The sequence below is a fragment of the Anolis carolinensis genome, chromosome 5 (genome assembly GCF_035594765.1).
Source record: "Anolis carolinensis isolate JA03-04 chromosome 5, rAnoCar3.1.pri, whole genome shotgun sequence".
Classification (NCBI taxonomy): Eukaryota; Metazoa; Chordata; class Lepidosauria; order Squamata; family Dactyloidae; genus Anolis; species Anolis carolinensis.
The window spans coordinates 15,066,787-15,079,664 of NC_085845.1; the positions used below are offsets into that span (position 1 = coordinate 15,066,787).

The 12,878-nt window shown below is 37.8% G+C and overlaps 1 protein-coding gene across 2 annotated transcripts in view; it reads left to right on the plus strand.

Moving 5' to 3' along the window:
* The window catches only part of cfap299 (cilia and flagella associated protein 299), a 325,570-nt gene that overhangs the window by 230,803 nt on the left and 81,889 nt on the right, over positions 1-12,878 (plus strand). The window lies entirely within an intron of this gene.

Below are 12,878 nucleotides of genomic sequence, written 5' to 3' on the forward strand. Positions count from 1 at the left end.
GCAGTATTTTCCACCTATCTTTAAACGATTTTTGTTGATATGAGTATCTGTGACCTCGCATCAGTCATACATTTATTTCCCTAGCAATAGTGGACACCAGTAACAGGAAGGCTCTGAGCTTAGTTGGTGAAATAAACAAATAATTCAACTAGGGTTGGTATAGGTTCCAATGAGAGATCCTGATTTTTTTAAAAAAACTTGATCATACATAGGTTTTGGTCTTTATTGTGTATATATGTATTATTATATACCTTATTTAATCTGGGGCCCCTTCCACATAGCTGAATAAAATCCTACATTATCTGCTTTGAACTGGATTATACAGCAGTGTGGACTCAGATAATCCAGTTCAAAGCAGATATTGTGGGATTTTCTGCCTTGAAATTCTGGGTTTTATGGCTGTGTAGAAGGGCCCTGGGTTCATGTTTTTGGGCATCATTTTGATATATTTATACCATGTATCTAGGTAGATTTTGGTATTTTTGTCATACACCTTTGGCTATGTAGCATGTTATTTTTCATATGCATGTATGGCATTTTTATTTCACTGTTTTGCATAATGGGTATAAAAATGTGTGCCTTGTTTATGTGGAGGTCTTGTTTGTTATTTGCATTTGTAGATGGGAATCTGTTTTTTAATATATATATATTTCAGCTGAAGATAATTTTTATACAGGGGTTCTCTGACATTTTAAGATTATTTCAAGAGTTGTTCCATGGAAAAAAGATTTGAAAATGTTGTTCTAGTTGGAGAGGTTTTTTCTTTTTCTTTTAAGGTATAAATTGAAGGAGAGTGTCAACATATGTCCAGCCAAGTTCATTTGGCTTTTTTTTTCACCAACCTGTTTTGCTAAATTTGCTCTGACGTGGGAGTCCACTGTAAAAAGGAAGAAGATTGAAAATCTAAGTGATGTTTTGCCACCTGGAGACATTGGAGCTGAAACACATAAAATGTTAAGTACAAATGGTGAATGAAGACCTTGTCTGCAGCAGGTAGAAAAGATCATTGAGAATATTCACACATCAAATCAACTGCAGCAGGTAGAAAAGATCATTGAGAATATTCACACATCAAATCGGAACCAAGCTTCATAAAAGGACTTTAAATAACCCCATGGCTGCCTCAGCAAAATGTCTTGGCTGCCCTGATCAAGTTGATCAGAGATGCTACTTAACAGTTTAAAGATACAATTTGAAGGTGTCACATTGGATACATGACCGATTTTCTCTTTCTTGGGCTTGCTGAGTCAAAGCCCAAAGGACCACCCAGGAACTCACAGAATGTAGTCACTTTCTCACTCCCATCAGGTCCAGAATCACTTTGGCTCTGTTGAGATGGGAAGGTGCCACTGCTCTGGATAATAAACCAATACAGCAGTCTTTTGAGATGTCTTTAAGACTGATGAAGTATTCCTCAGCTCAGAACAAGCTCCATCTGTCCTTTCTGGGTGCTGGACCAACTTAGGAAGAATGTTCAAGGCATCTTTGGTCAGTGAATTTGGACCCTCAGGATTCACTGCTTCCCTCATCCCAAAGTTAGCAGGAATGTAATCTGTTAGTATTGTCTGATAAACCATTGCTCTGGGGTATTGTAAGAAAGTAAAATGGCTTCCAGTTGCTTCACCCTGGTGCAACTGATGTTCACTACAACTGCCAGGTAAATCCTCTATCAGTAGTTCTCAACCTGTGGGTCCCCAGATGTTTTGGTCTTCAACTCCCAGAAATTCTAACAACTGGTAAACTGGCTGGGATTTCTGGGAGTTGTAGACCAAAATACCTGGGGACCCACAGGTTGAGAACCACTGCTCTACATTGTCTGAAATACATGTGAGGGAATATTGCTCTCCCAAGACAAGATTACTTCTACTCAAAATCCCCATTACTAAACTTCACCAATCCATTCTTCCTTCTCTATGAAGAACAGCTCTGGATAACTGCTCTCTTTGCTTCTTTTTCCATCCCAAGGATAAGGAAGTTATAGACAAGGCAAAGCAGTGATCAGATCACTTTGCATGCAGTCCTCAGTGAAATCAGTTCATGGACTCACCAAGTGCAAGTTATCCATTGCATGTAAATAACAAAGACACCTATCACAAACTCTTCAGCAATAGTGAATAGCATTCCATCTTTCAGCCATTGGATGATAGAAATGGAGTCAGTTTGCTCATTTTATCAATCTCAGTTGGCTTTCTTTGACCTCAGTGCCATTATCACAAAGTAGTATGAATGTGTTGCCATGTTCATGGTGACATAATTCATTGTCCAGTTTGATTTACAAGTAATACGAGGGATCTATGCTAAAGATAGAGCTGAACAAGAAAAAAAAAGATGGAGCTTAGATCAGTTGTCAACAGCCATGAAGAAAGTGTTCATTTCACTCTTGGAAACAAGATGGGTGAACATTTCTCACAGTCTTAAAATCAAATACAGTGTGTGCATATAAGAACTTTGCCCCAAATGTACTTGGGGATATAGACATTGTTGGCTCCAGTTGCTGCCTTTACCAAGTATCCGTGAATCATGCAGCCCATTGCAAAGACTGTGCATTGTACAAGACCTGTGCTTCTTTGGTGGCACACAAAAAGCACAGAAAGCTTTTCATCCAAATGGATACCAGAACACACACACACTTGGGGGCCTGTTCTCACTGTGAATTACTACTTGCAAACTCAGCCAACACCCTGTTTACACAGATAAGCAAATCCGCAGTCTGCTGAGCTTCCTCCAGTACGAGCAGCAGCTGTGGAACACTGTGAATAATAGTTGACTGGAAAGCACATGCTGCAGACACACTGAAAACAGTTCTCCTTCTGTATGGGGCAAGCAGCTTTTCTTCTGAAGACTTTAAAGCTGTGACATCTGTTTCTCAGCTAGCCACTGTCTCCCTACAGTCTTGCTTCTGAGATGCAAAAGAGATGTTTTGGGATGAGGAAGACTGGTTATTATTTTTCCACATATGCTCTGAACGTCTCTGTGTGTGTATAGTATTCATAGTAGCAAATGTGCAGTAGCAAATCCTAATCCATGAAATTAAGAAGTGCTAATTCACATTTTAAAACACATTTTCAGAGCTGCCAGTGTATTTTAGACTAAATATGGGACAGAATGTTTTCCCCAACTGTTAAAGAAATGACAATAGAGTGAAGGAAACTAAAGAGAACAAATATATGGATTTTTTGTTAATATGCATCAATGTCTGGCTTAGATCAGGCTTCACCAAATATTATTTATTATATCAGGGTTCAGTAAATATTTTACATACTGTAAGAGCAATATCAGTAAATTTAAAGTGTGGTAATTCTGAAATGCTAACTCACCACTGGAATACTAATGTTCTTTTTGTTACCAATTAAAAGCTAAAGTTTAGAGGATTTCACATGCCCTGTGAGAATTCATATAGATTCACCTGCTTGATCATCACTTTTATCAACTTTGAGTGCAGGCATCAATCATTCTGCAGGAAGATATACATGCACACATACAAACTCCAAACATGGAATGAACACTTTCAAAACCGATCATATCAGCCATCTTTTAAGCGCTATATAGAGAGATCCAATTGTGATTATTCTTGTTGTTTTGAATTCCCTCAGTTTTGGATTATATGGATCCAGATCCAGATGGTGAACCATGTCCATAAATCAGCTTCTCCATACAGATCCTCCCAGCACTGTACATCCTGAAAGGGGTCTTCTTTTCTTTTCTTTTCTTTTCTTTTCTTTTCTTTTCTTTTCTTTTCTTTTCTTTTCTTACTATAACTCCCTAAATGTCTGACAGAGAAATTCTGAGAGCTGAAGACCAATAAAACCTAATTTTTCCAAGCTTAGCACTTGATTAGGGTGACTTGTCTCTTATAATGTTTTGGCAAATATAGTTAGCCCTCCATATCCAGAGATTCCCCCTCAATGGATGTGTGTATGTGTGTGTATCTCCTAAAAGCAAACATGGATTTTGCCATTTTACTTTCCCATTGTATATCATAGTACTTGAGCGTTTATGATTTTGATATCCATGGGAAAGGGGGTTGTCCTGGAATTGCCTTAGTAGATACCAAAGCCCCTGTTATATTTTGAAACAGTAACTCTAACAAGATTATTCTATTCACATAAAATAGTAAAACACACGATAACAATATAGACAGCTTTCATATCTATTCTCAATAGCAACAGGGTTTTTTTCTAGCATTTTTCCATGGTAGAACTGCTAAGGACATCTGTTTTAGAGATGTGGAAGGAAAGTCACTTTCCTTCAAGACTATAGCTCAGTTGGTTCTTTTGCTAGGCGTAACCTGATCTACAGGTGGCAAATTAGGCCAAACAGTATTCAAGAAAAATAAATGGGCCGTCATTAAGAATTTATTTTAACTTTTAATGTATTTTAAGCCTCTCCTTTTGAGTCAGATTGTTGCTTTAGGCCCTTGGGGCACCACCTGTGAAAATGCCCTTGTTTTGTTCTGTTTTTTTCTTCTTAAAGCTTCCTTGGTGAGTTAATAATTAACTCCTAAATATCGGCTGCCTTTGGCTTTCTCGTCACTTACCTTTCATTTGGCATCCCTTCAAACATTTTCTGCTGAAGGCAGAATGGCCAAGGCCTCAATGTCTCCCACAGCAGCCCTCTTTTCTCCATATCCATTTTCTTCTGGCCCACTTTCAGATCTTGCAAGTGTTAGTAGAGAAGTTGCTAAAATGTTGACATCAGCCATTGCATTAAAAATGTATGTGTTAATGGCAGTCACAAATTTTGAGGTGCTGTGTCCTTAACACCTTCTTGTTTTTTTTTATTTTGAAAATATCTTCAAAATACAGAAAAATGGTCCTATCTGGCCCAAATCCTCCCCAAATTTCCATTTCAGAATGTCAAGCAAAGATTAACTCTACCAGTAGTTTTAATACATTGACTCTGATGTTAAGAACCCAAAATATATTATTATGTCCTCACTATCCCAAAACATAATGTGCTACAGATAAAGTTGCACATTACTTCTAGTTCATTTGAATGGGAAAAGGAGTTGTTTGCCATTATATATGTGGACCAGCAAGGTGTATGCAGTGGTTTGAGTGTTGGACTTAAGACTCTGAAGAGCAGAGATGGTTTTAGGTAAATTGCATTTGCCCAGCCTCAGAAGAAAACAAATGCAACCCCCACAACCCCCTCCCAACAAATCTTGACAAGGAAACACTATGATGCTTAGGTGGACAGGACCATGAGAAAGAGATACACTATAGACTTGCAACAGAGATTCCCCTGATTTCTTTGTAGAGTCCTATAGACCCAGGTATCAGGAGAAGCATGAACAGATGCTCTGGGCCATAGATCACCTGGTCCAAATAAGGAATATAGAGACAGTGCCTCCTCAGCAAAGTGTTTTGGAGACCTCCTTAATGCTGTTCTTGGTCCCAAAGAGAAATAAGGCATTTGAGGACTAGATTGATCCTTGTCAGGTCAATCATTTCATAGCCAAGTGGAAGTTCTGCATTGAGACCTTTCAATCAGTTGTAGGAGAAGTGAAAGAGGGTGGTTATCTGGCCTCCTTTCACTTCCAGGAGTTATATTGCACAATCCAATAACCTGGTGCACAAAAAGTAATTCAGATTTGTTTTTCTGGAGGTTTACTACAGTTCTGGACCCTACCATTTGGTTTCTGTGTATCCCAATGTGTGTTTATGTTCCTTAAGTAGCTGATACAGAATTCCAACTCATATTTCTCTATTCTGTTTTGATATAATCTAGTATAGTCTCTAAAAACATCAATGATCAATAGCTATATTTAACCTCAGCTCCTTAGGAAGTCTTACATACTTAAATATATTTAACTAAGCAACTTCTCCTTGGTTAAATCCCTCACCAAACCGATGGAAACATCATTCACCCATGTCCTGAACACCTCCTCCTCCTCCTCCTCCTCCTCCTCCTCCTTCTTCATTCACTCAGTGGTTTCCCACTCTTCGTGACCTCATGGACCAGTCCACTCCAGAGCTCCCTGTCGGCCGTTGCCACCCCCAGCTCTTTCAAGATCAAGCCAGTAACTTCAAGGATACCATCCATCCATCTTGCCCTTGGTCCACCTCTCTTCCTTTTTCCTTCCATTTTCCCCAGCATTGTGACCTTTTCCAAGCTTTCCTGTCTCCTCATGATGTGGCCAAAATACTTCAACTTTGCCTCCAATATCCTCCCCTCCAGTGAGCAGCCAGGCATTATTTCCTGGAGGATGGACTGGTTGGATCTTCTTGCGATCCAAGGCACTCTCCTGATTTTCCTCTAGCACCAACATTCAAAAGCATTAGCAGAATGAAATTATTTCAACCAATACTTTTCCTAGTCTTCATCCAGAATTGACATTTGTAAGACTTTCTGCCAGACCTCCTTAACCCCTGAGCCTATCTCATATTTCAAGGCTGACAAATCAAATTCATCTCCAGGTCCTGATGGGTTTACCACAATTTTTTTATAAAATAATCCAAGCAGAAGTTCCCCAGATCTACTAACACTGTTTAATGAGATAATGCTAAAATAAAATAATCATATGGTCACGAAAAAGATCAAAAATAATAAGAATATTAAAAGTGAATAAGAAGGAAGTTGATCTAAACTCATATGGACTAATAAAACTGTGCAATGTGGATTATAAAATGTTTACAAAAAATATAGCAAATAGACTGAAAGATATCATGCCAAATTTAATAGAGGAGGGCCAATGTGGATTCATTAAAAACAGAATGCTCTCAAATCCAATCAGAAACATACAAAATTTAATTAACCATGCAACAAGATGTCTAAAATTGGATGTCTGTAACTAATAAAAAAGGCTAAGAACCACTGCCCTTCACACTATTGGAAAGAAATTAGTTTTTTGGCTCTAAGAACAAACGTTAAGCTTAAGATTAAACCAGAGGGACTGAAGCAAAATGCATAACCCAAGAGCTACAATTAGTTTTAAATTGTTTAGATTTTGGCTTGATTTTACATGGCCTTTTATATGTAGATCTATAAGTCTATAGTTTATCAAGAAGAAGAAAAGTAATGAGTGTTAACATTCATCTTGTAAATTTGGAAAGTTGAGGTTTCAGTTTGTAAAAAGAATATTAATGATTCTGAACAGGCAATATATATTTTTCTTTGTTGCACTTGATAACGTTTAAATGTTTTCTTCAATATTATTCTGAAAACTGGGGTGGATCCTTATATGACTCAGCTGGTCTGTGCATAGCCATCTGCAGATCTTGTCAATGTAAGGATTCCAGAGATGTTGTGTAATAGTTTGCATAGAGCTGGATTTTGAGTTCTCTAAATGTAGCTTATTGAAACATGTACCTCAAATGTTTGCATATTGAAATTATCTTACCATTTTCCATTTAAGGAGTTTGACTGCAACTTTAAATCAGCGAAATACAAATGTCCAGTTGTCGTTCTTAATTAGCCCTACTTCGCTCGTGGCAGTTTTTCAATACAGTTAAGACTTCCATATAGCAACAACACCGTGTAGACTATGTGTCATTATGAGTGTTGAATATGCATGAGCATCCATCGTATAATCCAATCTGAAAAAGGTGGAGTGTTTCTGAACACACAACATGGGAATATACACAAAAGGGATGAACAAGCACCTCTCATTAGTACCTCTCTCTTTCCTAACCTTAATAGCTAACAACATTACTATGGATCTCAAAAGCATGAGAATGCCCATGGACACATACATGTTTCTCAGACATGATGGAACATATTCATGTTTCCACTTTCATAAGTGAGCTATACATAACACCAGTTTGCATAAGATTATACATGTTATATCTATGTATATAAATCCTTGCTTAATATGTGAAACAGAACCAAAGAAGAAATCTCCCCGCTTCCCAAACAACCTGTTCATTAAATAAGATGGCATGAGGGTTTAGCACATTTTTGAGGCAATGTCTATATTTGGGAGGTCAATCCTTGCCTATATTTTGCAAATTATTTTTATGCAAATTATGATTGCTGCTGCCTGGTTGTATAATTTTTGAAAAGTACAATGATTGTTGACATCGTCCTTTTATCTACGACCCTGTCCTTCTATGCTTGCTTTGTGTAAATGTGTGTGGATGCATGTATGCTTAACTAAGGGTTGGGGTTTTTTTATTGCAAGAAAGGTATTGTGTAAATTTCAGGAAAAAAATGATTTGGGAGGAAGACTCTCCTTGCTTTACTCTAGCTGACATACTTATGTAATGTGTTACATAAAGTTCTAAATAGTCTAGGGCTGCTTCAATACTGAATTGTGTAAGTCACTGCACATGTAATTATTCTTTTTTTATGCCACACAACTATTGCATTGAATTCCAGCGTTATGAAACTGGACCAACATACCAAATGTGCTCATGTGCATCCATACTCAACGGCACTGCATATGCAGCTTATTGTCCTCAAATTTGAAGTTAATATGGATATTTGATGTCAGACAAAAATGTTTAACCTAGGGGAGTATATGAGGAGCCACCTTTTATTTTTTTAAATCATGCCAGAAGCAACTTGAGAACATACTGCAAGTTGCTTCTGGTGTGAGAGAATTGGACGTTTACAATGTTGATTTTCCTCTTGTTGTAAGGCTGTTTCTGGAGCAAAACAGGACACACAGAGACGTCGCCCAGAGGATGCCTGGATGTGTTACCATCCAGCTGGGAGGCTTCTCTCATGTCCCCACAAGCTAGAGCTGACAGATGGAAGCTCACCCCATCTCGCAACCTTCAGATCAACAACCCAACCTTCAGATCACCAGTTCACAAGGGTTTAACCCATTGCACCACCACGGCTCCTAGGAACCTGGACCCATTGACACTACAGAATTTTATAGTGCTATTTTCCACTTTAACTACCATGGCTCTATCAGGATTGGTACTTAGAATTCATAGCCAAAGAACTCTAGTTCTCCACAATACTTATAAAACTTAGGATTTCTGTTGTAAGTAGAACCATGACAGTAAAAGTGGAATAGTTATGCTATAGGTCTTTACATAGAAACATAGAAACATAGAATCGTAGAGCTGGAAGAGACCACATGGGCCATCCAGTCCAACCCCCTGCTAAGAAGCAGGAAATCGCATTCAAAGCACCCCCGACAGATGGCCATCCAGCCTCTGCTTAAAAGCCTCCAAGGAAGGAGCCTCCACCACGGCCCCGGGGAGGGAGTTCCACTGTCGAACAGCTCTCACAGTGAGGAAGTTCTTCCTGATGTTCAGGTGGAATCTCCTTTAGTTTGAATAGGTTCCTTGTCACATTGAAATCTGCTGAATTGTTATCTTTGGAGAGTAATTTGGGCCCCCAGCATCTTCTAGTACAGTGGTTCTCAAGCTGAGATCCCCAGATGTATTTGGACTTCAACTACCAGAAATCCTAACAGCTGGTAAACTGGCTGGGATTTCTGGGAGTTGTAGGCCAAAAACATCTGGGGACCCCAGGTTGAGAACCACTGTTTTAGTATGAAAAACGTGGATGTTCCACTGTGCCTTTGATTAGATAATCCCCTAGATCGCTTGACCCCCATAAAAAAATCTTATTTTTGCACTTTATTATTCTCTATCCAAGACATCATGCTCCATGTTACATTGTTCTCCACCCAAATCCTTGCTGTCTGATTATGCACTTTACCCATTGTTCATACTAAGAATTGAGAGTTTTTAACCTCATGGGTTGGTTTGATTATTGTACACACATGATTTATTTTGTTATAATGCTTTTATTTCTCTGTTTTATGTTACTATTTAAGCACTTCTGTGTACCATGTGTGCACGTCTATGTACCATGTGTGTACTTAGTATGTTCATATTTTATATTTTAACCATGTTGACTGGGCTCGTCCCCATGTAAGCCATCCCGAGTTCCTTCGGGGAGATGGAGGCGGGGTACAAAAATAAAGTTGTTGTTGTTGTTATTGTTATTATTAGCTCTCAAATTTCCTTCCTCTATATACATGCCTTTTTATTCTGATAAGTTTTTAGTTTCACGTTCCTCTAATTTTTCCTAGGCTACCAATTAACCTTAAATGGCTTAATACCACCTGTGGTTTTACTGGTGTTTTTAATTGTTATTATATGCTGCTATTTTACTGTTGCTTTCCCATGCTTGAATTTTATGGTTTTAATTGATGTTATAAATCACCTTAGGGAAATTTATATTGAAAGGCAAGGCAGAAATGTTCTAATAAATGCTGTGTGTGCAAAGTTTTGGGAGAGCAGGTTCGAGAGTGTAGGCAGATACGGACATACACTCTGGACTGTGGCAATTTTACATCCCGATCATCCAAAAATGACTTTACAGACACAACTTTAAGATCATCCAGTATTATCCACACTGAGTCTTTCATCATTACTGTGAAAAAGCATTATCTGCCATTGATCATTTAAGGGGGAAATGTTTAAAAGACGGCATGTAAACCTGTCTTCTCTGAGGCAGAAAGGTGTGGTACAATGGAGGAGCCATATAACATCTTTTTAAAAATTCCATCCAACGTATTTGTAGGTTTTATGAATGAAAGCTTTATAAGTGCTTCTAAATGAACCTTTGAAAGGGAAAAAGAACAATGAAAATGAGTGCTGACAGGTGATACACCTTCAAAAGCAAAATTGGATCTTTTATTCCTTTATCGCAAGGTGTGTATGCGTTTTTCCCCCATTTCAGATATTTTTTGATTGAGCGTTTGAAGTTCTTCTAAAAAGACACTGATAGACATCCAGGCTGCTTCCCTGTAGAGTTGTGTAGATAATATATTGTTTTTTTCACATGGCAGGTCTGTGTGAAAACACCTACTTTAGGAAATTAATTTTATAATCAGATTAGAGTTGAAAGATTTGCTTTTGGTGTACACCGAATGTAAGACTCAGTTCGCCTTGCCAACTTTTAAAACATTGGAACATCTTGTGTAATTTAAGACGTTTATCTGTTACTTTTGCTTTAAAAAGAGACCAGGAGCCTATTACTCTTATGGTTATGACAAGTCATCTGCCTTTTATCTCCTGAAGCTGTAATGCATTGCATCTTACAGTGCTTGCAACTGAGAGGAAGCGGCTTTTACTCTTTTATTGTAACTCACTTTTTTCTCATTTGTTCCCAAATGTGTGGTAGTTGAAGTCAAAGAGATACTGCTGAATTTGGACACAAATCTTATATCTTTGTTTAGTGCAGACATGGGGCTGCAGGTGTTTTGGACTTCAACTCCCACCAGGCTGTTAGGAATGGTAGGAGTTGGAGTCCAAAACACCTGCAGCCCCAAAGTTTGCCTGTGCTTGGTTTAGTAGAACCCTTCTGAGATTTTCAGATTTGTATTACTAGTTGAGGATCTTTAAATAAAATCCAAAATACTCTAAAGTCCAGAATTATCCACATGGGTGGATAAGATACACCTTTGCTTTTTGATGGTTCAGGATGCATAAACTTTGTTTCATGCACAAAATTACTTAAAAGCAGTATGTGAAACTGTTTTGTTTTGTTTAGATTTGTATCCCATTGCCAAGATTTCTCATTAAGTACATATATGCAGATACAGTCATTCAAAAATCTGGATTTTGTAATAAGGGGATTTTGGATAAGGGGTATTCACCTGTATATATAGGAGCCGCAATTTTAGATAAGGAGTATTCACCTGTATATATAGGAGCTGCAGTGGCGCAATGGGTTAAACCTTTGTGCAGGCTTCACTGCTGACCTAAATGTTAGGTTGCTGACCTGAAGGTTGCTGGTTCGAATCCACGAGATAGGGTGAGCTCCCATCTGTCAGATCTAGCTTGCGGGAATATGAGAGAAGCCTTCCAGAAGGATGGTAACACATATGGGCATCCCCTGGGCAACTTCTCTGTAAACAGCCAATTCTCTCACACCAGAAGCAACTTGCAATATGTTCTCAAGTAGCTTCTGACACGATAAAAAACCTGTATATATGTAAATCCTTCTTTTATATATATACATATATGAAGGATTTGCATATATGCACCTTCCAATTCCTCTGGATTAAGTTTAAATGACAAATAAATGTCCAGAAAGATTTCGTTTCCTCAGAATGACCCACTTATGATCCTTCTCAAACACAAATCACCCAAACCCAATTCTAAATGCCTCCCTTAAAAAAAAAACAAGTTTATTGTGTTACAAATTTGTGATTTTATTCTGTTACTGTTTTTATTGATGCAATACTGTTTTGGGCTTGTCCCAGTGTACGCCGCCTCAATTCCTTCGGGAGATAGAGCGGGGTATGAATAAAATTTTGTTGTTGTTGTTGTTGTTGTTTCTACTACAGTATCACTGTATTCCACTTGCTGGTTTTGATATTAAACAGTTGGCAGATAATCAAACGGTGTGTATTTGTGTATCACAAAGATCAAAAAGTTAAAAAAATGAACAAAATAATTAATTGTTCCTATATAAAATATACAATGTTAGTGAAAGTGATCCACAAGTTATAAATCGGAAGCTGAAGAAATATAAGTCTTAACAGACTAACAGAAAGTCTGAGACCAGACATGTTTTGACAGTGTTCTTCCTTAGTTGCCAATAAAACACTGTGATATTTTCCTGAATTATTTCCTTCAGAGTGAGCCTGACTTATTAGTTAAAAAAAACACAATTATATTTATGTTAAAATACATGCAGAAAATCAACTTCAAAACGATACTTATCTATAAAATCAGTATAAAATTCTTAGAAGGTAAAAGTAAACATGATTCACTGCTCAAAACTTTATGCTAAAGCTCAGAGGTTCTGTTAACATAGACAGCGTTTTGCCATGACCTACATGTCTCATTTGTCAAGTTACCATCAAGGCTAGAATCAAGTTTTATATTTAAGGTCAATGGACCCTCAAAGCTAGCAAAGACCTTCCAAAGAAAACACAATTGCAATGCAAGTATCAATAA